Source organism: Caretta caretta, chromosome 2, assembly GCF_965140235.1.
Source record: "Caretta caretta isolate rCarCar2 chromosome 2, rCarCar1.hap1, whole genome shotgun sequence".
Lineage (NCBI taxonomy): Eukaryota > Metazoa > Chordata > Testudines > Cheloniidae > Caretta > Caretta caretta.
This window is the reverse complement of record NC_134207.1, coordinates 223,541,417-223,567,446: the sequence shown is the minus strand read 5'-3', so window position 1 is coordinate 223,567,446 and position 26,030 is coordinate 223,541,417. Positions and strand designations below refer to the sequence as shown.

General features: G+C 41.9%; 1 protein-coding gene across 3 annotated transcripts in view; it reads right to left on the bottom strand.

The window, feature by feature from the left end:
• Positions 1 to 26,030, bottom strand: part of CALCR (calcitonin receptor) — a 270,509-nt gene that overhangs the window by 214,314 nt on the left and 30,165 nt on the right. The window lies entirely within an intron of this gene.

Genomic DNA, 26,030 nt, shown 5'->3' with positions numbered 1-26,030 from the left:
GAATACAATATGTCCGATAAAGATGTATCAAAGTCCAGACAGTCCTTCAGCTGGTTGGCTAAGGCCCTGGGAAAAAAATCTTCTAATCAAAGCAGAGGAGAGAAATAGGTCTCAGAGCTCTTCTTTTTGGTGCAACTGGGTGGTTACTGAGTGGCAACTCTTTCTCCTGGATACATTCCAGCACTACTAGAAAAAAAAGTCAGTACCACGAAGAGGCCAGAATGTTTGTAGAATTCAGACGACAGCCTATGGATACCTGGGGCCTTGGCTGTAGACAGCTGCTCGACTGCAACAGAGAACTCCTGTAATGACAGTGGGGCGTCCAGGCAACACTGTCCTTCACAAGTTAGATGGGGTAACCCCTGATGTAGCTCTGCCATTGTCAGCACATCACAAGCTTTGAGCAAATACAAAATACCGTAAAAGGAAACAGCTGTTTTCCAGATCTCAGCAGGGTTGGTCGTCAAACAATCATCCAGCAGCCAGAGGCAAGAAATCTGCCTATGGCCAGCAGTCCTTTTTTCCCACCTGGAAAAAACCCTCATGGGAACATCAATGTCATACAGCTGGATAAAACTGGTCTGAACCAGGGATCCCTGCACCTTCTCTTCCAACAAGTATCTCAGGAGTTGGTACTTCTCAGAGTCGGATGAATCTGCACCAGGATCCCCACATCAAGGTTGCCATCAGGGTAATCTGATTATGGGCCACGAGATATTTTGCTGACGTTGACCATCCGCAGGCACAGCCCCACGCAGCTCCCAGTGGCCGCGGTTCACCATTCCCAGCTAACGGAATTTGGGTCATATTCTGAATAATGATATTGACAATTTGTGATCCTAGTTTCTTGTTAGTATACTGAACACTAATGGAATAAAGAGCAGACCCTCTAATCCAAATATGGATTCATTTTTCCTCATAGAACACGCATGAACAGATCCCTAAATTTAGTATGAATACCATATGTGATGAGGAAAGACCAATTTGCTAGTACAATAAGGAAATTACCATCAGTTAAAATCCAGCCTATATGTGAAAAACATGCTTTACAATAAATCTTGGGCTGGTTCTTCTTTGGAAAACTGTGTAGACATTAAGGTCCAGATTTTTAAAAATATGTACATTGACAGATGTAATCAATCTGCAGTCAGTGTTACAATGTCTAATTGATTTAGGAGCCTACATCTCATTTTCAAAAGGGATTTAGGCACTTAGGAGCCTAACTCTCATTGACAAATTATTTTAAAATGATATTTAGGCTTTTATATCAGTGAGGTGTTGCAATGCTAAGGGAAGAAATGCCTAAATATTTTTTTTAATCTATGTCTTACGCTCTGATTTTGGCAGAACAGTACAGTATAGAACCATGTGCAGAAGAACCACACTCCTATAGAGATGTTCCCCTCCTGCTCTATGTTGTTCATGACAGTGCTTCATATTGTTAAACTGCACTGAAAAGGGACTGAATAGCTTCACCCAGCTGATTTAAAGTGACAGCCATTGTAAAAGATCTGTTGCCAAGTTACATAAGGCCATATCTCCCAGCTCCCACACACCATAGACTGAGTAGCTGGGCCAATGTGCAAGAAGGTTCTGTTTGAGAATGAACGAAGGATACTCTCCCAGCAAGCCGTGAAGTGCTCTACAACTGCTATGACAGTCCTGAGGTTGCTCCACTGGCCTCTTACACAATCGTACCAATGCTTAGTCCTCTGGTGGGTAACCCATAAATCCTATCCTCACCATAGGTAGACAGAGGCCCCCCTGGAACAGGGCTCTGCAGCATGCAAAGGATACAGACCCAGATTTTCCAAGGTATTCAGGCTCCTAACTTTCACTGATTTAAAAAAAAACAGAGTTTCTGTATTCGGGCAATGATATGGGATGCCCCAACCTGAATGACTGGAGCCTGAGTACATTGCCTGACATGCCCTGAAGGAGTGCTACAGAGGAACTAGGCCCTCAACAGATGTAATCAATCTGCTCAGCTTTTGAATACTGTCCTCACTGGCATTAATAAATTATGCTTATTACCCAAGTTCTAGCATTGGAATAGTAGAATTTTATATTCCACAGAATATTACTAAGACTTTGGTTTTGGAGCCTGGACTGTTACAATATTGGCAAGAAACATATTAGAAAAGGGATATTATTATTATATACAGCAAATCACTACTGATATCATTAAATGGTACAGTCTAGACAACTAGGAATAATTAACACAAACTGGAGGAGAAGGAGGAAAAGGCCAAGACAAAAGAAAGAAAAAGGAGCCTCATGGGGTTGCTGTCCCCTTGAAGGGGAGTCTGGGGTCAGGCTATCCATGTTGAACTAATCTAGGGGGAACAAATCTATCTAGGAAGTTCATTGAATAACGAGCACCTGAGCTTGGTAAAAAGCCATCAGGGCTCTGTGGCAGAGAGGTGTGCTCAGAGAAAGAGCCTCTTCTCAGGCCCCCAGGAGAAAAGTTGTACAGCACCTGAGTCAAGGTGAGAGACCACAGGCCAGAGAGGCCAGAACTGAGAATCCTAGGCCCCAAGGAAGAGTGTTGTGCAACCACGAAGCAAAGGGGAGAGACTTTATTTCAAGATTTGCATTTAACAAAGTAGAAGCCCAGCAGGGGAATTTTGTCTTACACCCTTTGGACTGTGTAGAGTTCTTAAGGGGACCTGTGAAAGGGAAACTGAGGGAGCATCTGCAGCACCACAGCAGGTCAGCAGGGGATGCGATAGGGTATGCCCCCCACAGCAGGGAATCTCTGGGCGAAATCCATGAAGGATTTAGCTGTTGCAATGCTGAGTGTCACAATGTCTAAGCTTTAGATGCCTTAAAAACCCCCACACACAACGGGAACAGCACTGCAATCCACAAAGATGAGTTAGGTACCCAGACTCCTTATACAATTAATGGGGAGAGATAGTGGCCTTAGAATGTGATCCACAAAAGCCAGCAAACTAGGTAGCTCTTTGCCGAAGCCAACCTGTGGGAGGTGCCTTTGTGCTAAGCCCTGCCCCTTTCCTGGAGATAGGAGCCTAAATCCAGGTTGTGGAGAGGCACCTAGCTCTGTTAGCAAGCCATGAATAGGAACCCCTCTCCTGAGTCAGGTGTCTATGTAGTTTTATATGGGAATGCCTTAGATACCTGCCCTGCTCCACACAAAAGGCCAGTGGAGGTCGTGGTACCACCAGTGCCCACCTTAATACTTTTAGCTCAATGTTTAGAGAACTCACTTGGAATGTGGGAAACCCAGGTTCAGTCTGCCCCTCCCTGGCAGAGGGGGAGAAAGGTTTTGAACAGGGTTCTCCCACCACTCAGGAGAGTGCCCTAACCACCAACTTATGGGATATTATGATGTGGGGCTCCCTCAGGGTCTCCTGTTGAAACTGTTTTGCTGTGGATAAATAATGAAAGAGTGGGCGGAGCAGAGGAACTTGAGCCAGAGTCTCTTCCCCACCAGCTGGGTGCCCTAACCACTGGACTACAGAGTCATTCTGACTCACTCTCTCTCTCTGGCCCAATGACTCTCATTAGTTATCCACTGTGGAACAGCTTCAACAGGAGAGGCTGAAGGATCCCTCAGAGGTCACCTAGTGGATTGGTGGACAACTGAACACCTGTCTTCCCCTGGTTCGTGAATCACTCCGGGGCTTAGGTAAGAGATAGGCATTCAGACACCACAAGGGAAGCAGCAATGCACATGCTCAGAAGCAGAAACTTAGGTGCCCAGAGAATTTTTACTTTGAAAAACTTAGGCACAGAATGAGTTTAGATGCCACTAGTGCAATGGCAGTGCATCATGGGATATATAGTTTGGCTAGAGGAAATAATCCACAGAGGAGAATGCAGGCATGAGGCACCCAAACTACCATGATAGCAAAGGTGAACCTAATCAAATTGAAATGTTTTAATTAAATGCAACAAACAAAATATTTTGATTTGGGAATATCAAAAGTTTTGTTCAAAAATTTTGAAATGGAACATTGACACTTCCAAATCAAAATTCTTTGGAACTTTTGGTTCCCCAAGAAGTTTTGATAAATTGACTTTCGTTCCAGTTCATGACAAACAAATCTTGAAATATCATAATTTTCCCCTGGATGGAAATTCTGATTTTCAGTCCGCTGTGCCACATATCTTCTTCATTTTTATGCTGAAATCATAAAAGGAAAGGGACGTGCTTGCCAAAATTATCAGACTGAGTATAAGATTTGTTTATTGTATAAAATCCGCTCTGTTATACTTGTGCCACCCCAAGGAAGTTGATGGTGTTGTATGGGTATTAATGAAAGTGGACTTTGTCTGTTAATAAACTTTCCCATAATTAATGCAGAAACATCTGCAAAGATTCTCTACTTAAACAGGATGATACAATGTAGGACTGGAAAGGGCTTCCTAGGTCATTGAATTCAGTCCCCTGCTATAGCAGGCAACCCCGTCATATAATACTGTTCATGAACTTCTTAAACTCCGTCTTAAAACTAATTGACTTGTTTACCCCACTATGCCTATTGGGAAGCTGTTCCAGAACCTCGCTTCTTTGAGGGTTAGAAATCTCCTTCTAATTTTCAGCCTAAATTTGTTCATGGTAAGTTCATCATTTATTTTTGTGACAACATTGTCCTTTAGCTTAAATAGCTCTTCCCCTTCCTTGGCATTTACCCCCTGTTGTATTTATAGAGAACAGTAATATTCCCTCTCAGATATCTCCAATCTACTTCTTCGGGGTGGCACAGGTGTGAATGAGAGCACAAAAATTGATATTGTGGGAAGCAGAATGGACTAATGGGATCAAATTTTAGTCCAAGATCTTAGAAGTACATAATCACAACACTCCTGTGAGCAAGGCAGGTAGGTAAGTATTAAATTTTTTCAAACAGGGGATCTGACAGATTATATGACTTGCCCAATGCCACACATCAGACCACGGGTAAATCTGTGACTGGAAACCATATCACTCAATTTCTAGTTCCACTAGGCTATGCAGACTCTGATTATATTCACTTATGTGCCCTGTTAAAGATCTGTGCATGTAAGCAGAAAATCTTAAGCAAATTTTCCAGCTCAGCACATTTAACATAAGCCATTAAAGTCAATGAAGCTTTTATGTGGGTCCTGTGATATAAGAAAGTTATCAAAATTGTTCTTCTATGTAGTTTTACCCTAGGACATAAGCACAAGGCTAAACAAAGGAATTTTTGTCCAGGCCTTCTATGTTCTCCATAGATAAAAGGTAGAGAGAAAACATTTCTTCCATGGCAAATTCAGCAGGCAGTTATTTTTTTTAACAGTTGAAATATGCTCATTCCATAGATACAAATGTGTTCTGTACAGAATCTTTTGATATGCTTGCCGAGTGTTTTAGTGTTCTTGTCACAGTAATTTATGCCTAATTAAATAATAATAACAGTGACTATGATGAGAGGAGGAAGTTTTATACTGGGAACATTCATTAGAGAAATTTGAGCCATATAAGCTGTTTCTACTCCAATGATAACTCCACACTGAAGACAAAATGTCAAAAGATTTTGTAACCTATTCCCAGGAGAATCTTTCTAAATCATACTGTATGAATAACTTACAATATCTTTTTATTTTAGCTTCAAATGTTCAATTTCTTCGTCTTTCTTTCTTGGCCATTCCTTATAAAAATTCTTTTTTGATCAACTCCACCATATAACAGAATTTTAGAAGCCAATGTTACGGTCTGAAATTAATGCAAGTTCCAAAGTTAATGTGTATTTAACCATCCCAGCCAAACATTTGAACTTGGGTTTGAATGGTGATGTAGGGAAATCCATATCATAATCAAAATATATTTAATCTGACATGCCTGGGGAGAGTAAAAAAAATAGAACTGGAAATAATGGACAGTTCAGTTAAATGTTAATTAAGAGCCTGGTCCTTAAAACTGCATGTAAAGTTAATTGTTAATTATGGATCACCGTAATTCTGGAATTTTCCAGCTCTTCAGAGTTTGACTTTGCAATCTTAATCGTTTTTATGAACTTTCTTGTGTGAAAATAATAATGGATACACAAAGTACGTCAAAAAACAAAACATATTTCAGCCATAGCCCTTCATATATTTTTCTTAATCATATTAGTAGTAGTTTCTAATGGCCTACCAAGAATGGGGCTCCATTTTGCTAGGCACTGTTCAAACACAAAAGCGTAGGAAACAACCCATACCCCAAATATTGTATCAATTAAGATCATTTTCTCCTCAGACCAAAATGAAGGATTGTAAGACTGTCTTATTTGGGACATAGATTGTGTCCACCTATCTGAGTTTAATACCACATCGCACATTGTGGCCACCTCCAGAGTGACAAATAATATATACAGCTAACTCTAAAGAGAGTGTTTTCATCTTTTTCTGCACAGATGTACAGGCCAAAACCTCTTTCCTCCCCACTACTGGAGAATGGTTTCTCTCATTTTATCTTCCCCTTGCTCCTCTCTTCTTTCAAATATTGCTTCTTTGATATCACTCCTCCACTTATATTGAGCCATCCACCTATTTAACCTCAGGTACACTCCCCCACCTGTATAAAATGGCCACCTGCCTCCCTCTCACTCATTGACTATCAAAAAAATGGTCATAAACGAACCTCTTCTACGCAGCTAGTAAACTGTTGCTCAGTTCTGCATCCTGAAATTTATGTTATCTCCTAATTATACTGCCTAATATATGATCCTCGGATAATTCTGATTTTAATATTTTACAACATTATCCATAGTGGTGATGGAGTCCTAGAAATTACATTATAATATTAAATTGTAATGTATAATAAAAAAATAAATGTCATTATATGTTTTCAATCTACTCCTGCTACTCCTCAGAGAAACAATTGTTAAGTTCCAATTTTTCCCAGCTTGAAAATTCATAAATGAACCATAAAAATCATATTAATTGGTACTAATTATGATGAGATAATGATGTTGCTAATGAAAGATAAGGAAATAACCCTACCGTAGCATTTCCATAAACCAGCATGCTCAAAATGCTTTTTAAATATCATAACCGTATCACAGCAAGTGATTTTAACTCAGATATCACAAACATTTAGCACCACATTGTTAAACTGTATTTTTTTGTCTTCTGGTGAGAATTAGCATCTAACTGACACACTTTAATGAATGGGATCAAGGGTTACAGTTAATTTTATTCAGCAGCTCCTGAAAAGTTCAAACAGTTCCTCTTGGTAAAATAACCTCTTTCTTAGAGCTGCATCTAACATTGCAACTAGAACCTAATAATCCAGCCATGCTGGATGCTAATCATTAGCTGTACAAAAAGATTAAGATCAATTTCAATGCAATTTAATGCTTTGTTTCCACTGTTCATAGAAAATGGCTCTCTGAACTGAGCTTGACGCAGTCCTATTAATATTGGATCAAAGTTTGAACTGACCCTGTGCAAGACCTGGTATGAGAGAGAAAGGTGATTCAGTGCGGGGCTGGTCTCCTAATATGGATTGGGCCATTCTGACAGCCAGGGTTCAACCCTTTTCCCCCAGTTACCTCCACTATACTGTAAACCATGATGAGTCTGGCATATATGCCATTCTACTGCCTCTACACCACCTGAGGGTTGCCTCATGCAAGGGTAATTTTCCACTGGCTAGATCCCCCAGTTTTAGCACAGCTTTTTGCTGGTTCCTGGTACAAATCTGTCCTAGTGGACCAGGTAATCTGACCCTTTGATTATAAAATGCTGGCACCAGATCTCTCACTAGAAGACTTTTTGAACTGTTATTTACGATTTGCAAAAGAGTGACTATTATTTCCAAAAAAATTTCATCAATTTCAAAAAGAACTCCTACTGCAGTTAACAAATTGAGTACCATAGGGCTATGATTATGAAATGATATAACAATGTCTATGTTGATATTCATTTAATTTTTTACTCTGCATGCATTGTTAATGTTCCCTTTCCACCAGGTGATGCCAGCAGCAGCAAAAAAATCAAGTTCAATATCTAGGGGTTTCCTCTTAACATTACAAAGCAGAACTGTCTCGAGAAATCTGGGAAACTAAACACCAGGCCTGAATGCCTCTGACCGGGAATGCTGCCCCACTTGCAAGCACTAAGTGTATATAAAAGAAAACTTTTATTAAGAGTAGAGAGAACACTGTATTAATTTGGGAGCACACTGCAACAATGATTCAAAAGTAAACATGCACCCCCCACAGTATCATAAGCAGTGGTCCTTTGCCTCAGTTTCTCACCTTGTGGCACGAAAGTCCAATGGATGACCATCCTTTTAACATACCAGTCCCCTTTTCTGCTGCATCCCACTTACAGTTTGTCCAGTCAGTAAGGTCCCAGAATCCTGGATGTGCATTCACATCCAGCTCTTGAGGGGAGTGATGCCTTTGTAGTTGCTACTGCAATTTGCCACTGCTGCTGCCCACCAGCCAACTTCAGTGCCTTTAGCTACAAGGCTGTATTCTCAGGTTCTTCCACCTAGCCCAGTTCTTAGTGATTTCAGCTCTTAGAGATTTCACCAGATAGTGGGGAACCTTACAACATTAGCCCCATACCAGGTCTAAGGCTCAGCCCCTTAAACCAGCTTATTACTGATGTCAGCTGTAGTGATCACTGACACAAAACAAGTACTGTCAACAGAGTCTAATCAGCTCTAACTTGAAAGACTGGAGGGAGAGGATCAAATAGCATTTAAGACCTTTTGAACAGAACCTACTAAACAGAAACACCTAGCTTTACCCATTCCCCCTTTGTTTTTCATATGGGTTTGGCATGACTACCCCACACTCAGTGAGTTAGGTTACAGTTAGGGTGACCCCCTCAATTAGGGCATATTAAGTACAGTTCTGCTGCCCTTTAGTCATACAATAAGGAAAACAATATTTCATTACCCCTTAAATGAATGTTAACCCACAACAGCCAAAATTGATCTTTATGGCAGAACAGATTTGTCTGCTGATCATTTAGACAAAGTAGGTATGTCTATGTGAATACAGTCTGCTCCTGAGGTCTTTCCCCCCAGTTCATTAATAGAGGGCAGGTCAGAGGTCATTCAGATCATGAGCTTACATCATTAATTACAAAACAATGAAAATCAATCCCACAATCAAATGCTTGTCTTAATCATTATTGGTCATTTGAGGTAATAAAACAGATGATAGCAAGCCATCCAGAACTTTCCTTCTGTCCATACATTTTAATAAGAGTGTGATAAAAAGGATAGAAAATTTACATTTTCTTTGTTGACCACAAGACAGCTCTTGCTGTTTCAGCACAATCTAATCCAACCTCAGGCCCTGTTTTAAATCTAATCTGGATCCTAACACCGTCTCTTCAACCCATCTCTGGATAAAATATGGTATAACAAAAAGGATTTGTTTTATTTTAATAACTACAGTGGTGGATATAACATCTCTTAGCCACAGAATAGAGATAGATGAAGAAAACTATGAGAAATGGACAAGAATAGGTAGGGCCCTACCAATTTCACGGCTGTGAAAAACATGTAAGGGACGTGAAACCAGCCCTTTCCCATTAAATCTGATCTCCCCTGCTGCTGGGAGCCCGGGGCTCCTAGCTGTTAGTCCGGACATGTTGGGGAGGGACAGGAATTGTCCTTCCCCTGCATGGTTGCTCTTGGTGGGGAGATCAGACCCTCTTCCAGAGGCAGTGCAGAAACAAGCGTGGTATACCCTCACTTCTGTGCTGCAGCAGCCGTGAAATTGGTAGGGCCCTACCTAGTCTTGTCCATTTCTAATAGTTTTCTTCATCTATCTCTATTCTGTGGCTAAGAGAATTCCAGGCTTCCATTTCCCACCCCCCGGCAGCTCCTGCCATGGCTCCACTGAGTTCAGGGCTTCCTCCCCTGGCAGCTCCTGCCGGGCTGGGGGCTTCTGCTCCCAGTGACTGCAGCCACGGCAGCCCGGGCTTGGGGCTTCTGCCTTCCCCAGCCGAAGCAGCCACGGCTCTGGGCTTCCTCCCCTTGCCGTTCCACCCCTGTCGCATCAGCCGGAGCTAGGAACAGTCAGGGCTCGGGGCTTCCTCACCTACACACCAAACCGCTCCAGACGGAGCTTGGGACAGTCCAGGCTTGAGGCTGCCCGGGCTCAAGGCTTCAGCCCCATGGCAGCAGCCAGGGCCCAGGACTCCCAGGCTCGGGGCTTCTTTCCTCAGGGCTCCTGCTGAGGCTCAAGTGACTCAGTCAGGACTTCTGCCCTGGGGCTTCTTCTAGGGCTAGGATACCAATTTTTCCAGTGGGACCCGCAAATTGGCTGGGGGGCCCTGCCTTAATCTGTCACTGGCCTGGACTAGCAGCTAGGAGCCCCTGACTGGGGTGCTCCCAGCAACATGGGGAAGATCCTACCCACCTCCACGAGCCTCCTCTAACTGCAGGAAGCTCGGAGGCTGCTGCCTTCAGAGACCAGCTCTGAAGTGAGGGTGGCAATCATGGGACCCCCCCACACAACAACTTAGCAAACCCCCCCCCTTACAACACCTTGACATTTCAGATGTAAACATCTGAAATCCTGAAACTGACCAATTTTAAAACCCTCTGGTCATGAAATCGACCAGAATGGACTGTGAATTTGGTAGGGCCCTAAGAATACGGGAGGAGACATGGAGTAAAGGAAGGAGACTTCCCAATAAGAGTGCCAAACTGTTCTGTACTCACAATTTACTTATTCATCAGAAATTGATAAGAGTACCAGGCTAGAAAGGCTAACTTGGCAACTATTCCCAACCTTCTTCACTTGTTCAGTCCTTGTTGTTAATCCAGATAATTTTTTTGCATGGGGAGGACCACAATACAACAAGTCTCTAATAGACATCTCCTCTCCCATCCATTGTATCACAGACCCTGTCATAAATATAAAGGGAAGGGTAAACCCCTTTGAAACCCCTCCTGGCCAGGGGAAAGCTCCTCTCACCTGTAAAGGGTTAAGAAGCTAAAGGTAACCTCGCTGGCACCTGACCAAAATGACCAATGAGGAGACAAGATACTTTCAAAAGCTGGGAGGAGGGAGAGAAACAAAGGGTCTGTGTCTGTCTGTATGCTGCTCTTGCCAGGGACAGAACAGGAATAGAGTCTTAGAACTTTTAGTAAGTAATCTAGCTAGGTATGTGTTAGATTATGATTTCTTTAAATGGCTGAGAAAAGAATTGTGCTGAATAGAATAACTATTTCTGTCTGTGTATCTTTTTCGTAACTTAAGGTTTTGCCTAGAGGGGTTCTCTATGTTTTGGAATCTAATTACCCTGTAAGATATCTACCATCCTGATTTTACAGGGGGGATTTCTTTATTTCTATTTACTTCTATTTTTTATTAAAAGTCTTCTTGTAAAAAACTGAATGCTTTTTCATTGTTCTCAGATCCAAGGGTTTGGGTCTGTGGTCACCTATGCAAATTGGTGAGGCTTTTTATCCAACATTTCCCAGGAAAGGGGGGGTGCAAGTGTTGGGAGGATTGTTCATTGTTCTTAAGATCCAAGGGTCTGGGTCTGTAGTCACCTAGGCAAATTGGTGAGGCTTTTTACCAAACCTTGTCCAGGAAGTGGGGTGCAGGGTTTTGGGAAGTATTTTGGGGGGAAAGACGCGTCCAAACAGCTCTTCCCCAGTAACCAGTATTAGTTTGGTGGTGGTAGCGGCCAGTCCAAGGACAACGGGGGGAATATTTTGTACCTTGGGGAAGTTTTGACCTAAGCTGGTAAAGATAAGCTTAGGAGGTTTTTTTCATGCAGGTCCCCACATCTGTACCCTAGAGTTCAGAGTGGGGGAGGAACCTTGACAGACCCAAATTCCTCTCCTACAGTCTCACAGACCAACGCCCCTCATCATTATCACACTGCATTCCTATAGTAACCACAGCAATTGTTTACATGGAAAAACAATATTAGGAACATATTTAATGTATTTTCAGATGTCCTTTAGTATGATTTAGTGGCTCTAAACAAGGAGGAAAGATAGCACCATGAGAACACCACCAAGTGCTCAATAAACCACAGTTGGAGAACCTCTGATGTACATTTTAAACAACCTTTTGAAGCCAAACATGCTTTTCAGGAACTATTATCATCTTCAGACATCCAATCAAGCTTCACATTCTTTGTAATTTAGGTTTTAGCATTTGTGAGCAGTGGCAGTGTCTCTCACACAGCTGTCTGTAGGAATATGCTCCCACATCAGACATTAATCTTCTTTTGTGCCAAAGTAGAATGTTTATTTAGTCATTGAAATGCATTACTGAGAAGTAAGAACACAGTGAAAAATGCTTCAAGCTATCCTTGCTACAGAAGGATCACACAACGAATGTGGAATTTAGCAAGAAAGATGCTGTGTATTAGAAAGTGTATTAGGGATTAATTTTTTGGTCTTAAATAGTTTCTAGAAACAAACAAAGTCTGTAGCCAAAAATTAAATGTTAAATTGTACAGAATCAGCGTGTCATCTAGCCCCTTTTCATGGCTTGTGCATTGCAGGGGGAGGATCTATTTAAAGTCATTTTATCCGCCCATTAGAGCGTCCAGAAGAATTCAGCGACAACCTGTCTGTGAAAATCTTAATTGTGAATGCTGTAACTGAATGAGCAACCTGGAAATTTTATTTATTCTGAAAATATTTTTTTTTAAAAATCCACTCAGATTCACAAACTGATTTACAGTCAAGTCTGACTGTGTGCTAATATTAACATTCCCTCAATTCAGGTTGTTAACAGTACAATTAGAGTATTTTAAAAATACATATTTTGCCTTACCTTATTGAAAACTAATTGCTTGTCTACACCAGGGGGAGGGGAGCAAGCTTTTTGGCCCCAGGGCCACATCTGGGTATAGAAATTGTATGGCGGGCCATGAATGCTCACAAAATTGGGGGTTGGGGTGCAGGAGGGCATGAGGGCTCTGGGGTGGGGATGGGGATGAGGAGTTTGGGGTGCAGGAGGGTGCTCCGGGCTGGGACTTAGGCGTTTGGAGGGTAGGAGGGGGATCAGAGCTGGGGCAGGAGGTTGGGGAATGAGAGAGAGTCAGGGAGGCAGGCTCTGGGCGGCACTTACCTCAAGCAGCTCCCAGAAACTGTGGCATGTCCCCCCTCCAGCTCCTATGTAGATGCGCAACCAGGCAGGTCTACGCGCTGCCCTGTACGCAGGCGCCACCCCTGAAGCTCCCATTGGCTGTGGTTCCTGGCCAATGGGAGCAGTGGGGGCGGCTCTTGGGATGGGGGCAGCGTGCGGAGCCCCCTGGCTACCCCTATGCATAGGAATCAGAGTGGGGACATACCGCTGCTTCTGAGAGCCATGCAGAGTGGGGCAAGACCCCAAGCCCGCTTCCCAGCTGGAGCAGGGCAAGCCCCCAGACCCTGCTTCCCGGTGGGAGCTCAAGGGCTGGATTAAAATGTCTGGAGGGCCGGATGTGGTCCCAGGGCCATAGTTTGCCCACCTCTGGTCTAAACGGTACCAGCAAAGCACATTAAAGGGATGTGAATAGTAAAGTGCACTAAAGTATTGCACTCTAACTGCCCCATGTAGACCCTGCTGGCATGCTCTAAAAGGTATTCAGTTTGTATTAACATAGCCACAAGACAACATTAGCATGAACTAGGTATCTTTTAGAGCATGCCGCATCAGCGTGCTTTACAAATCATACCCCCCTTGGTTTGGTTTTCCATGGCATGTAGATAAACCCAAATAATAATAGTTTAGACATCTGTTAGGTCTTGCATCTGAGTGCTTTTCAAAGATTTGTGAGTTTAGGCACATGGCACTTTTATGAAACAGGGTGGGTATTATTTTTCTTGTTTTTCAGATGTGAAAACTGAAGCCCAAGTTCATGGAAGAAGTCTGTGGTAGAGTTTGTTTTTCCTGTAGATCTTCCAACTTTCTGGGGGCAGGAAGTCTGAAGGTGTACACAGCCATTCAGTGCATCTCCCATCTGGCATCTTCTCCATTCCCCTTAGCCCCAGCTACCCTGTCTACATGGCTAATGGACCATTTGGGTTTTTGGAAGAGGTGGAAATGCAGCTCCATGGGAGAGTGGACCATCTCAAGCTGCTGTGATTTTTCTTTGCACCTATGCACAGTGACTTTCTCCAGGTTAAACTAAGGTCTCAAGTGTGTGCCAGAGTCAGGAACAGAAGCCACATTTTTGATTCCCTGCTTATACAATAAGACTATTCTAATATTCCTCTATATTGACTATTGGTCCTAGTACCATCTTTGTCAAAGTTAGGCAACTTAGTTGTCATCTTCCTCCTCTTCAATCCATATTATACACTGGTACAATACTGTTCTGTTGGAATCAATTTGATATGTTAATTAAATTCTAAGGTGATAATTAGATATGCTGGTCATAAAATTAAAGTTATTTCCTTTCAACAAGTAATCATGAATAATAAGGTTGTTTCTATGTTAAATCACTGTGTGTGTTTAGTGAGTATGGGAATTATAGAAGTAGTATTGAGCTTTTATTATTTGCGATTCTACTGCAAAGCCAATTCACGCTGTTGGTCTAGAAACCACAGAAGCACAATTGTAACCTCTAAAGTAACCTTGTAACCTCTAAAGTAAACAGAATAAATCATTTTTTTTAAAGGGGTTAACCACATTTGAAAATAATTTCAGTGTTAGATAACCAAAGCCAGTCGGACAGCATGGCTTGCCAGTGAGTGACGCACACTTCAGCTTATCTAATTCTGCATTTTCACTTTACAAGAAATTACATTATGTATATTTCTTGTGAAATATGTTCAAGCAAGCTATGAAGTATTCCTCTACTATACAGCTGTTCATGAAGTGTCATGGCAAGTTGTATAACATAAATAAAGCCTCTGGTTTTTAGTTTAAACTGATATTTTAATGGCACGCTTGTATATAAAATTCCAATATACTTGCATACTGACAAACATTAAATTTAAGACAAACCTTTCCACACTCTTTCCTTCTCCGTGTTCAAATATATTTGTAGTGTTCTTGTGGCCTGTGGCCATCAGTCACACATTCTTCCTTGTTAATTCTGAACTGAGAAGTAATGAAGGGCTGATGTCCAAGGTTCTCATTTTGGATATGCCTTATAATTACTGTAAAAATCCTCAAAAACTTAAACTGAGAAAAGCTGGAAGAATATTTATTTTTCTTGGCAATGGTGATAAATAATTAGTCTACAGGATGCAATTTGTTTAGCAAAATGAAAAATATACTATCACCAGTTCACACAAGGAAAAAAAAATCTGTAATTTACAATTGGGATAGTTAACTTTCACATATCAATACCTCTTCATCAGCCTGAGTACCTGAGACATATGCCTTGTGGTTGATTAATACTACAGTGTCAGCAAGGAAAACATCAACACTGAAAACATCATAAAAAGAGTAAGTTTGGGGAGTAGAGTTCTTCCTTCATTTCTCAGTGAAACAATAAAATATTTCCTTAAAATGTTTAGAAGAGAGGAGACTTTTCCCATTAGTTAATAATTTTAAGTAGCAGTACTTCAAATTTTGAGCCTAAAAACCGTTGACATTGACCATTTAAAGATCTTCAGCAGTCAGGATTTGTTGCTGCTGTTTGTTTTAAATCTAGCAAATCTACAGTGCTATTGGCTGAATGCTTCAAATACATGATTGAAGGGACATTTTAACAGATCCATATTTCAAAGCTACCCCTTTTCTTTCTAGTGTAGCTCAGCCACGTGCAGCCATTGTTGTGACAATCAGACCTACACATTTACTCTAATTGTGAGCTCAACTATAAAAAGTGATGTCTTAAGATGGCATAGTAACCTATCACAACAAACTTTGATGGGAAAATGTGCAAAAGTGAGACAGAAAAACTAATTAGTCCAAATGAAAAAGGTCTCCTGGTATTACGCAAGGACTATTTTAAAGATCATGCTTGCTAAACAAGAATAGCATGGAACTGGAAATCTGTGAACCAATATTGTTGTGTCAGAAATTAGGCCTAAGTGGTGGACAAAATAATGAGGGGATGGGGTATTCCACCCATCAATCCCTAATGGGGTCCTTAGAAAACAGACTGGGGGCAGGGTGGGGGAGGATGACTGCCACAATGTTGGCTGATTGAAAGACTAGAGAAGCAGAAGCTGCTGTCTGCTAACAACTGCTGGAGCAAGCTTCACCATCATGGCTGCCACCCCCACCATCTCCTGGGACTCTGGACCTGCTTCATCCTCATCCTAATCCTAAAAAGTGTCCTGACCAGACTATGCCAGACAAAGGGACCCAGATGACACCACCACGACCACTGGTTCCAGCTAAATCCTGAATACCACTTAGGATGTGCAACTTTGTCTGTCCCCCTTCCCTGAATGGGTCCTTTTCCTTCCCATCTCTCTCCATTTTCCTTCTCTCTAATAAGAGTCTGGCTTAGCCAGACAGGATTGTGTATTTTACAACACTGCTGTGAGACTGTGATCAGAAAGAGGAAGATAAAAGCAATGTAGCCCCATGCTGGTACAAGTTTGCCAGGGCTTGGAGGGCTGAGAAGACTGTTTTCAGAGTGGTAGCCGTGTTAGTCTGTATCAGCAAAAAGAACGAGGAGTACTTGTGGCACCTCAGAGACTAACACATTTATTTAAGCATAATCTTTCGTGGGCTAAAACCCACTTCATCGGATGTATGCAGTGGAAAATACAGTAGGAGGAGATATATATATATATATATATATACACACGCGCAGACACACACACAGAGAACATGAAAAAATGGGTGTTGCCATAACTTATCACTCTCGTTATAGTGAGTAAGGTGAGCTATTATCAGCAGGAGAAAAAAAAACAAAAAAACCTTTTGTAGTGATAATCAGGATGGCCCATTTCCAACAGTTGATAAGAAGGTGTGAGTAACAGTAGGGGGAAAAATTAGCGTGGGAAATAATTTTACTTTGTGTAATGACCCATCCACTCCCAGTCTTTATTCAAGCCTAATTTAATGATGTCCAGTTTGCAAATTAATTCCAATTCAGCAGTTTCTCACTGGAGTCTGTTTTTGACTTTTTTTGTTCAAGTATTGCCACTTTTAGGTCTGTAATTGAGTGTCCAGAGAGATTGAAGTGTTCTCCGACTGGTTTTATAATTCTTGAAGTCTGATTTGTGTCCATTTATTCTTTTACGTAGAGCCTGTCTGGTCTGGCCAATGTACATGGCAGAGGGGCATTGCTGGCACATGAGGGCATATATCACATTGGTAGATGTGCAGGTGAACGAGCCTCTGATAGTGTGGCTGATGTGATTAGGTCCTATGATGGTGTCCCTTGAATAGATATGTGGACAGAGTTGGCAACGGGCTTTGTTGTAAGGATAGGTTCCTGGGTTAGTGTTTTTGTTGTGTGGTTGCTGGTGAGTATTTGCTTCAGGTTGGGGGGCTGTCTGTAAGCAAAGACTTGCCTGTCTCCCAAGATCTGTGAGAGTGAGGGATCGTCCTTCAGGATAGGTTGTAGATCCTTGATGATGCGCTGGAGAGGTTTTAGTTGGGGGCTGAAGGTGAGAGGCTCATTCACCTGCACATCTACCAATGTGATATATGCCATGAGCCAGCAATGCCCCTCTGCCATGTACATTGGCCAAACCGGACAGTCTCTACGTAAAAGAATAAATGGACAGACGTCCCTAATATTGCATGTTCTCTTTAAACAAAACAAACAAAAACAATAGGATTTACCTTTACCACTCTATAGGTAAGCTGTATTCTCAACATTTCGGCAATAGAGCATGCAACACAGAGTGTGTTATGGTGTCAAACTGAGCAGGAGCCACAATTTGCAGGGGAAGAGAAGAACTGCACTTTGCAGACCTATGACAAAATTAAAATACAAGTATGCTGGAATGGCCCTTTTAACCTGTTTATACAGGATAGTCAGCATATAATACGTACACCTTTTTTGACTAAAAACATATTTTACTATGTAAATCACACATCAACTGAAAAGACAAGATCATATTCTTGGATCCAGGGAGGCTATGTTCTATGCAGGACCAAAAGACAAGGGGAAGAGCTGGTATCATGCCACCTTTTTGCTCTAAGGGCAGCCATGAGCCAGCTTAATGCTTAGCAGAGCTCAGAAAAGCCAGGGAAAAGGCACAAAGTAGACAACACAATGCTGACAGTCTAACCCATCATTTTCAACAGCATATGCACTCATGTTACAAACTGCTAAGAGAATATTATTGCACTTTAAAGCTAAAATAGCATGTTAACTTCTCTCCAGTGATCTTAATTTTATTTTCAACTGTTCTTCCCTTCTGAAATTTGCAATTCAATGCAATCAATTTCACTTTGGTTAAACACTTTAATATGCTGTGATAAAGAGACGCAATTGATAGTCTAATTTTGTTGTATTTAAAATAGTTGCTGTATTATCAACACACATGATAAAAAAAATGGCACTGGCAGTTATGTAGAAGCGGTTTACTCATCCTCTGGCTGGATGAGGGAAAGATACAGTATCTTACATTTTATATAGCACATTTCATCTCAAAGGATTCCAACCTGCTGTACAAACTATACACACTAAAATCACATCACTTTCAATGCAGCCATCTTTGGGATGGAATAAAGTAGTTGCTTAATAGTCTACAACAACTCTATTTAACAATTTAAGGACCAACCATGTAAATATTTTTGCATGCAAGTAACTCTTGCCTTTGTATAGTCCATTGAGTTCAACTGGAATTATTCACACATTAAATTTACTAGCATGCACAGTTATTTGAAGTACCGGGACCTAAAACAGCAGATGAAGGAGACTTCAATCCCTATCCAACTGAAATTGCATTGCAAATTTGTGCAAGGACTGTCTTTTTGTTCTGTGTTTTTACAACGCCTAGGCCAATGGGTTCCTGATCTATGACTGGAGCTCTTAGGTGCTACGATAATAAATAAAATAAATAAAAATAATAGATGGAATGTAATTACAAGAGCTTGTTGGAAAAAGGAAAATGGGGGGAAAATCCCAAAAGTTTTCATGCAATATTTTTCCATTGTTTTGATAAAATTTCAAAACCATCCCAACAGCTTTCAGTCTAATAAGAAAATGGGTGAGGAGAGGGAGAGGGGAAACCAAACATTTTTGCATGTTATTACATGTTCCCCAATTGGAATTCTTGCAGGGCAGTGTGGCTAACTCTTGTAAAAGGCAACATGGAATCTTTAATGATCATAAGTGGTCTAGATCTCATTTTACATCTCTTCCAAAAGACAGTGTCTTCAGCAAAACAGAACCCCCATAGCATGGGTTCAGTACTGATTCTGAATTAAGACTAAAAGAAAAGGAGTACTTGTGGCACCTTAGAGACTAACCAATTTATTTGAGCATAAGCTTTCGTGAGCTACAGCTTACTTCACGAAAGCTTATGCTCAAATTAATTGGTTAGTCTCTAAGGTGCCACAAGTACTCCTTTTCTTTTTGCGAATACAGACTAACACGGCTGTTACTCTGAAACCTGAATTAAGACTGCCACCTAATGAATCCTCAGTGCAATTTCCTGCAGCACTTTTGGTTTTCCAGGATGGTTTTACCAAGCTTGACTCTGATAAACCTTACGTTATCTAATGAAATCACAATCCGAGGTGCTGGGTGTCAACTCAGCACTTACCTTTGGATTGTTAGCCATAACACTGGGCCAAATCCTGCTGTCCTTACTGCATCCTGACTGGGACGTAAATCGCTTTTACTTCTGTAACGCCAACCCACACACGGGAGTCGCCAACGGGGCTCAAACCTGGGACCTCTGGAGCTAAACAAATGAGCTTCTACTGCATAAACTAAAAGACATGTCTGTTAGCCAAGGCTATAGCAGGCTCATCATTCTCTAGGGGGCCTAGCCACCACTAGAGGGGGACAGAGCGCCACTCCGAGCAAGCAAGGGGTTACACTTCAATGGGAATTTTGCCTGAAGAAAGATAGAAGGAACTGAACCATCACTTGGAACCACACTGACCTATCCATATCAAGGGGAATATGTAACAGAGTATGGTGCCATTTGTTCATTTGGACAAACTCCTTCCTCTTTTGAAACTTTCCCCCTTCCCTTTTGTGCTTGGCAAATTTCCTGAAATATGCACGTCAACTCAGAAATAATGAAAATCCACTAGTTCTTCATTGATAATCAAATGCAAATAGCATTACCCTTTTCAGTTAGGGCATCATATCCATGGCAAAGTATTTTGTGTGGGATCATTGTTTACATAATCTCATAGCTGTCAAAAGCCAGTGAGATCACCTTGAGAAGGATTAAGGGATTTGCATTGATGAAATACTAAAATAAACATGATAGTAAGGTAGTGCAGGAATTAGGGCTGATTGTTATCTCTCTTACACTAGTTCTATTCTGGCATAGTTCCACCAACTTCAATGGAGTTACTTCTGAATTACACCTATGTAAATGAGAGGAAAATATGGCCCATTATCTTTATGGGCAGAGCAGTCTTAAATTCATACCAGTAAGTCAATTACCCACTGCCTGTGTTTTGTTGTTTTAACCTATATTTTCTTGATTAAATGAGGAGCTATTAGAATTTTGAAAAGTAGTTTATAAATCAGCTGGTAGCCAGGAACAATAATATTCAAAAGATTTCCATAGAAATGGGCTCATTACGTTGTTCGTTGTGGAAACAGGGTAAGTGGGTTTAGCTTTCATGTTAAAAGTCTAAAAGGAAATTGTTGTAGGTAGCGCAATTAATCGGTGGTTGCAAGATAAAGTTTGTGTGTGGGGGAGAGATCATCAATTATTTTGCTGACCCATTCTTCAGGTAAATTACACAAACTTAGGCTGAATTCACAAAAAGATTTAGGCACCTAACTGCTCCTTTAGGGGCCTACATCCCAGAATCAGGCCCCACTGGGATTCACAAAGCCCCTGCTCAGGTGTTGCTCAACCCTGAAGGCCTCTAAACTCTTCCAGAGCCTAATTTTTTGCTGAAAAATTTCCCTGGGTCCCTCTATTTCTGAGCATACACACTGCAACCCCATGTCAGGCATCCAGATTTATAAGGCTCAGAGTGATGCATGAACCCCGGGGAAGACAGGTGTTTCTCCACCTAACTCACCTGTGGGGCCCAATCAGGTAGGTGTGCTAGCAGAAGTACCATCACCACCGTTTCCCTGATAAGTTTTAGCCCACTTGTTAGGGTATTCACCTTAGATGTGGGAGACCACAGGTTCCACTTTCACCTGAGAGAGAGAAGGGATTTAAACTGGGCTCTGCCTCTTCTCAGGTGAATGGCCTAGCCAGTGGGCTATGGGATATTCTGAGGGATGGGGGAAGGACCCCTCAATCTCTCCTGTTGAAATTGTTTCACGGTAGAGAAAGAATTTTAAAAGTCCTTGCAGCAGGAAGACTGGATCCTGGATCTCCTCCATGTCCCAGGTACATGCACTCACTACAAAGCTACAAATCATTCTTATTGCATTCTTGCATTCTCTCTGTCTCCCCCAAGGACTCTCTAGCTGTGGTTAGTGCACTCACCTGAGAGGTGGCAGATCCCAGCCTCTTGCTAAAATAGCATAGGCACCTAGCACAAAAAGAGGTTTACAGTTGAGAATCCCAAGCGGAGGGAGGAGCCACCCCTGTGGTCCAGATTTAGGCCCCTATCAGTGGGAGAAAGGTGCGACTTAGCACATCCATACCCCTCAGCTTGGCATCTCCCATTGGCTACCTTTAGGCAAGGAGCCATCTCATGTGCTGGCCTTTGTAAATCCCATTCTCAGACACCTATCTCTGTATAAGGAGTCCAGGCACTGAACTTAGGCTTTTTGAATCCCAGTGATTTTCTAGGCACCTAGAATTTAGGCACAGTGATACTCAACTTCATCACATCTAACTTGCTTTGTTAATCTAGCCCTTTGTGCCTACATACTGACACATCACTTCAAATCACTAATTAACTCACTCTGCCCAGCATCTACCACCTGCAGATAGTCAGGAGTCTTTAAGGTCCTGCCTGCACCACTGAAGTCTATGGGGGGTTTGCTGCTGATTTCAGCTGGAGAAGAATTGGACCTTGGGTGCTTGACCAGATACCAAATCAACCATGTTAGCAGGAATCAGATAAAGTATGCCTGAAGCAAAGAACATGACATTTCCAATTTAGCCTATCAAGTGTTAATTATGAAATGCCTGAGGTACTTAGTACAATGAAGACAAAAATGATAGCTGAACTAAATTTTGAACCAATGTGCTGCTTCACCAACTGTATCAGCAATAGTTGCCATGTCTTGATCAAGCCTAGATCAATTACCATAACATAATCAATTAATTTAAATTATTTAAATTAACAGATTTGATGATCAAATATTACATCATTTGGAAGTATAAACCGGCCACTATTAAAAACTGTTTCATTTTAGGAAAAACTGTTTCATTTCCTTTTTTTTTCCTCTCATCTCTTCTGTCCCTCAAAAGGTTATTTATCTTAAAATGGGAGACATTTGCTAAGATAAATCAGTTACAGTATTTAAATAAAAACAATAATGCAACTTGAAGTATCGTCATCTCAAACAGCCACAGAGCAGCCTGGAAAGGGCACTGAATGGAGTAAAGTTTTGAAAAGACTGATGATAGGCAACAGCAAAAAATAAGAGGCATGTTGAAGAACATAAAAGCTGCGAATATTATGTATGTGGATGTCACTGCCTCAGTTCTACCTCTGCTGAAATTCTGCTATGTGCCTTTCGCTTCTTCTGTCATACTGCCTATTTTCCACTCCCTTTGCTATGGCTTCCCTGAATCCCAGCTCTCCAAAGTGTAGTTGTGCAAGGAGGTGCTGTCTGTCTTTTCAGACGTTTAAAGAAGCACAACCACTTCACCTTATTCTTGTTCAACTTCATTGACTCCCCATTAACTTGTGGATCCATTTCTTAATTGTTTCCTGTCTCTAAAACTTTCTACAGGCTTGCTCCAAATTTATCTCATGGATCTTGTCTCTTCCTATTTTCTTTTCTTGCAACTTCTGCTCACCTAGTATTGCACCTCTGCTGTGTCCATCCACTCATTCTGGCCTCTGTTGATTCAAGAGCCTTCTTTACAGATCTTGTTGTCTTGAACATCCTTCCTGTAACATTCTGCCTTATCAGATTCTCCTATTTTCATTTCTTCCTCCTTGATTATACCTCTTAATTTCACTCAGCTTCTACTATAATTTGTTAATTAACTCTAACTATATTATTTAACTTTGTAGCATTGTGTGTAACATTTGACATGAAAGACACTATTCCAAATAAAGTTGTACTCTGAACAGATATGCTTCAAAAGATGTCCTGTTCCTTGAACATTTTCATTGATTAAAATTGGGGAGGGGGATTCAGTCCTTCACATATTCACAGAAGCTGTCTGGAACTAGCTGACTGGGACATATTTTATTAACACAAAATATTGCATTGTACTTCTTAGAATAAACAAAGCACATGATGCTCCTTGCAATATGCAGCAGATGGAAGCTGTCTACTTGTGGCTTTACACATCCCTCAGTAAGTTCAGAGAGTTAAATCCAACATGTGGGGATGTATGTGGTTTTGAGACACCCTCTGGGGGACTATGGGTCCATAAATCAGTGTATTGATTGCATTCATCCACACATGCATTTTTCACTTGTGACAGATGTACTGTCTATAACAGGGGTGCTGGAACAATTTTTAGAGTGGGGGTGCTGATGATGGAAACCATGGAAATGATGTATTTGGTGTTTGTTATTAGTACTTCAAACCCAAGGGTGTGGCAGCACCCTCAACACTTCTTGTTCCAGCACCACTGGGCTATAGTATTCATTTAGTAGGCAATTCAAACCGCGTTCTAGTTCTAATGAAAGTTAGAACTAACCAGAGCTTGACAAATTTACCAGACATCCATCAGCCCAAGGTAGATACAAAAGATGAAGGTAGTGGGGAGAAGGACTCCACTAGTGAGGTCTAGGAGTATTCCACATTTGCTAAAAGTGTATAAGGAAACACTCATGTAGTGGATGAATCTTAGACTTATGTGGCTCCCTAGTGGATTGTACAATGTGTTCAGCAGTGATTAATTTGGTCCCTCACTGAGGTCTGTGTTTAAAAAGGTGCTGGTCAGTAATTTGATTCTGTTTGACTGAGTTTCTTCACATTTAAAGGTTAGTCTTTGGTCATTTTTGGGTGCTGGTGTGAGGAACATGATTCAGTTTTACACAGCTTTAGAGATGTACAAGAGCTGCCAATTTGACTTCCTGTGGATATGGAAAACATGAGCTCTAGTGACTGTCTGCCATCAACTGGTTGTAGGTATCTAATATTTGTAGGGTTGCCACCCGTCCGGTTTTCACCCGGACAGTCCAGGTTTCAGCTTGTGTATTCAGCTGCCATTTCACAAGCCCTGATGTCCATTTATTTTATCTGGGGGGGATGAGGCAGAGTAGAACGCAGGGCCTCAAGGGAAGAGATAGAGCAGTGGTAGGGCCTTGGAAGAAGAGGTAGAGGAGGGGCATAGCCTCAGAGGTCTGGTTGCCACCTTTCTAATGACTGGTAATTCTAAATGTTTATCGAATAAAGCAAATATTAGACCAGAGGTTCTCAAACTGTGGTCCGCAGACCACCAGCGGTCCACAAGTTCCATTCAGGAGGTCCGTGAATAGCTCCCTCTAAGGTGCATGCCTGGGCGGCTGCACATGAGAGAATGAAGGGCCACCCACCCACGCGCAGGCGTGGCTCCACATATTAGGTGCCTGGACCCTGGAGAAGACGCACATGTAAGGTGCGGGGGTGGCCCTGGGTGGAATTAGGGGTAGGTGGGAGGGGGCAGTGAGGTGAGAAGAGGGGGTGGGGGGAATTTGGGACATGCAGGGCTGCAACGGCGGGAGAAAGAGGCAACTTTCCCCAGCTCCAGGGCTGTAGCTGCAGAGAGAGAGAGAGAGAGAGAAAGAGAAAGAGAGAGAGCACGCGCGTGCCCTCCTTCCCAGCCTCAGCTCTGTGGCTGCTGTGGTGGGGGGGGAGACCCCACTTCTTCCCAGCCCCAGGCCAGGGGCTGCCACAGCGGGAGAGAGAGGGCACATCCATTGCATTAGAAAAGCAAGACTACTGACATTAAAATATGAGTTGTGTGCTTTTATTTGTAGAACAAAAAAACATTTATCTTTTTTTTTTTTAAATATAGTGCTTTTATCCAAAGCGCTTTGCAATAGTTAGCTAATGGTACAAACAACATTTGGAAAGATCATTAAGTGGTCCGTCGAGACACTCAGCAATTTTCAAGTGACCCACGGAAAAAGAAGTTTGAGAACCATTGTATTAGACTATTTCTAATATTTATCTATTGGGACCTCCACATTATCTGTGTGTCACCACCTCTTGAGGTGGTCTCTCCAGAGGCCTCAGCTTCTCCTGGCTGACGCTCTTAAATTTGTTTTCAGTCAGGTCAGTTCCTGGACCCTCACCTTCTATTAAGCCGGTCAGCCCTTCACCCTTTGGGCTTGCAGTCTCTTTCAGTCTCCTGGCTGTTTTCTTGGAGGCCGCCTGGTGCAGGGCTGTTATCACCTTCCTATCTCAGGCCTTTCTGCCTCCCTTTTCTTCTCTGCTTTCCTCTTTATAGCAGGCTCTTTTTCTCTATTGCTTGCAGCTCTAGGTGCCTGCCTCCATGATTGGCAGGTGTGGAGTTGTGATCAAGCTGCTTGCTTGTAAACAGGAGAGACTCTCCTCCCCTCCCATCTATGTTCAGTATGGGGTTTGTAGACCCTATTACAATGTATATTTATGTGTCCATCACTCAGATTAGTGGGCCTGCATCTGAGGTAGCTGTTGCATATCAGCTATTTCATCTAATAGTTGAATATCTTTCCTGAGTGACATGGAATTCATTTAAAAAACCTTAGTGACAGAAGGTTGTATAGTTTATGTGAAGTGGGTAAACAATACTCTTCCGTTGCTAGAGCCTCCCTCTGTTTTCAGATCTATGGGAGGCAACATGCATGTGACGTACAAGCTGCAGAAATCCGTACTTGGAGAAGGAAAGCCTCTGGAGAAGCCACAGTTCTGAACTAAAGCAAAGATAAACCATAATTTCTGTTGCTAATTTC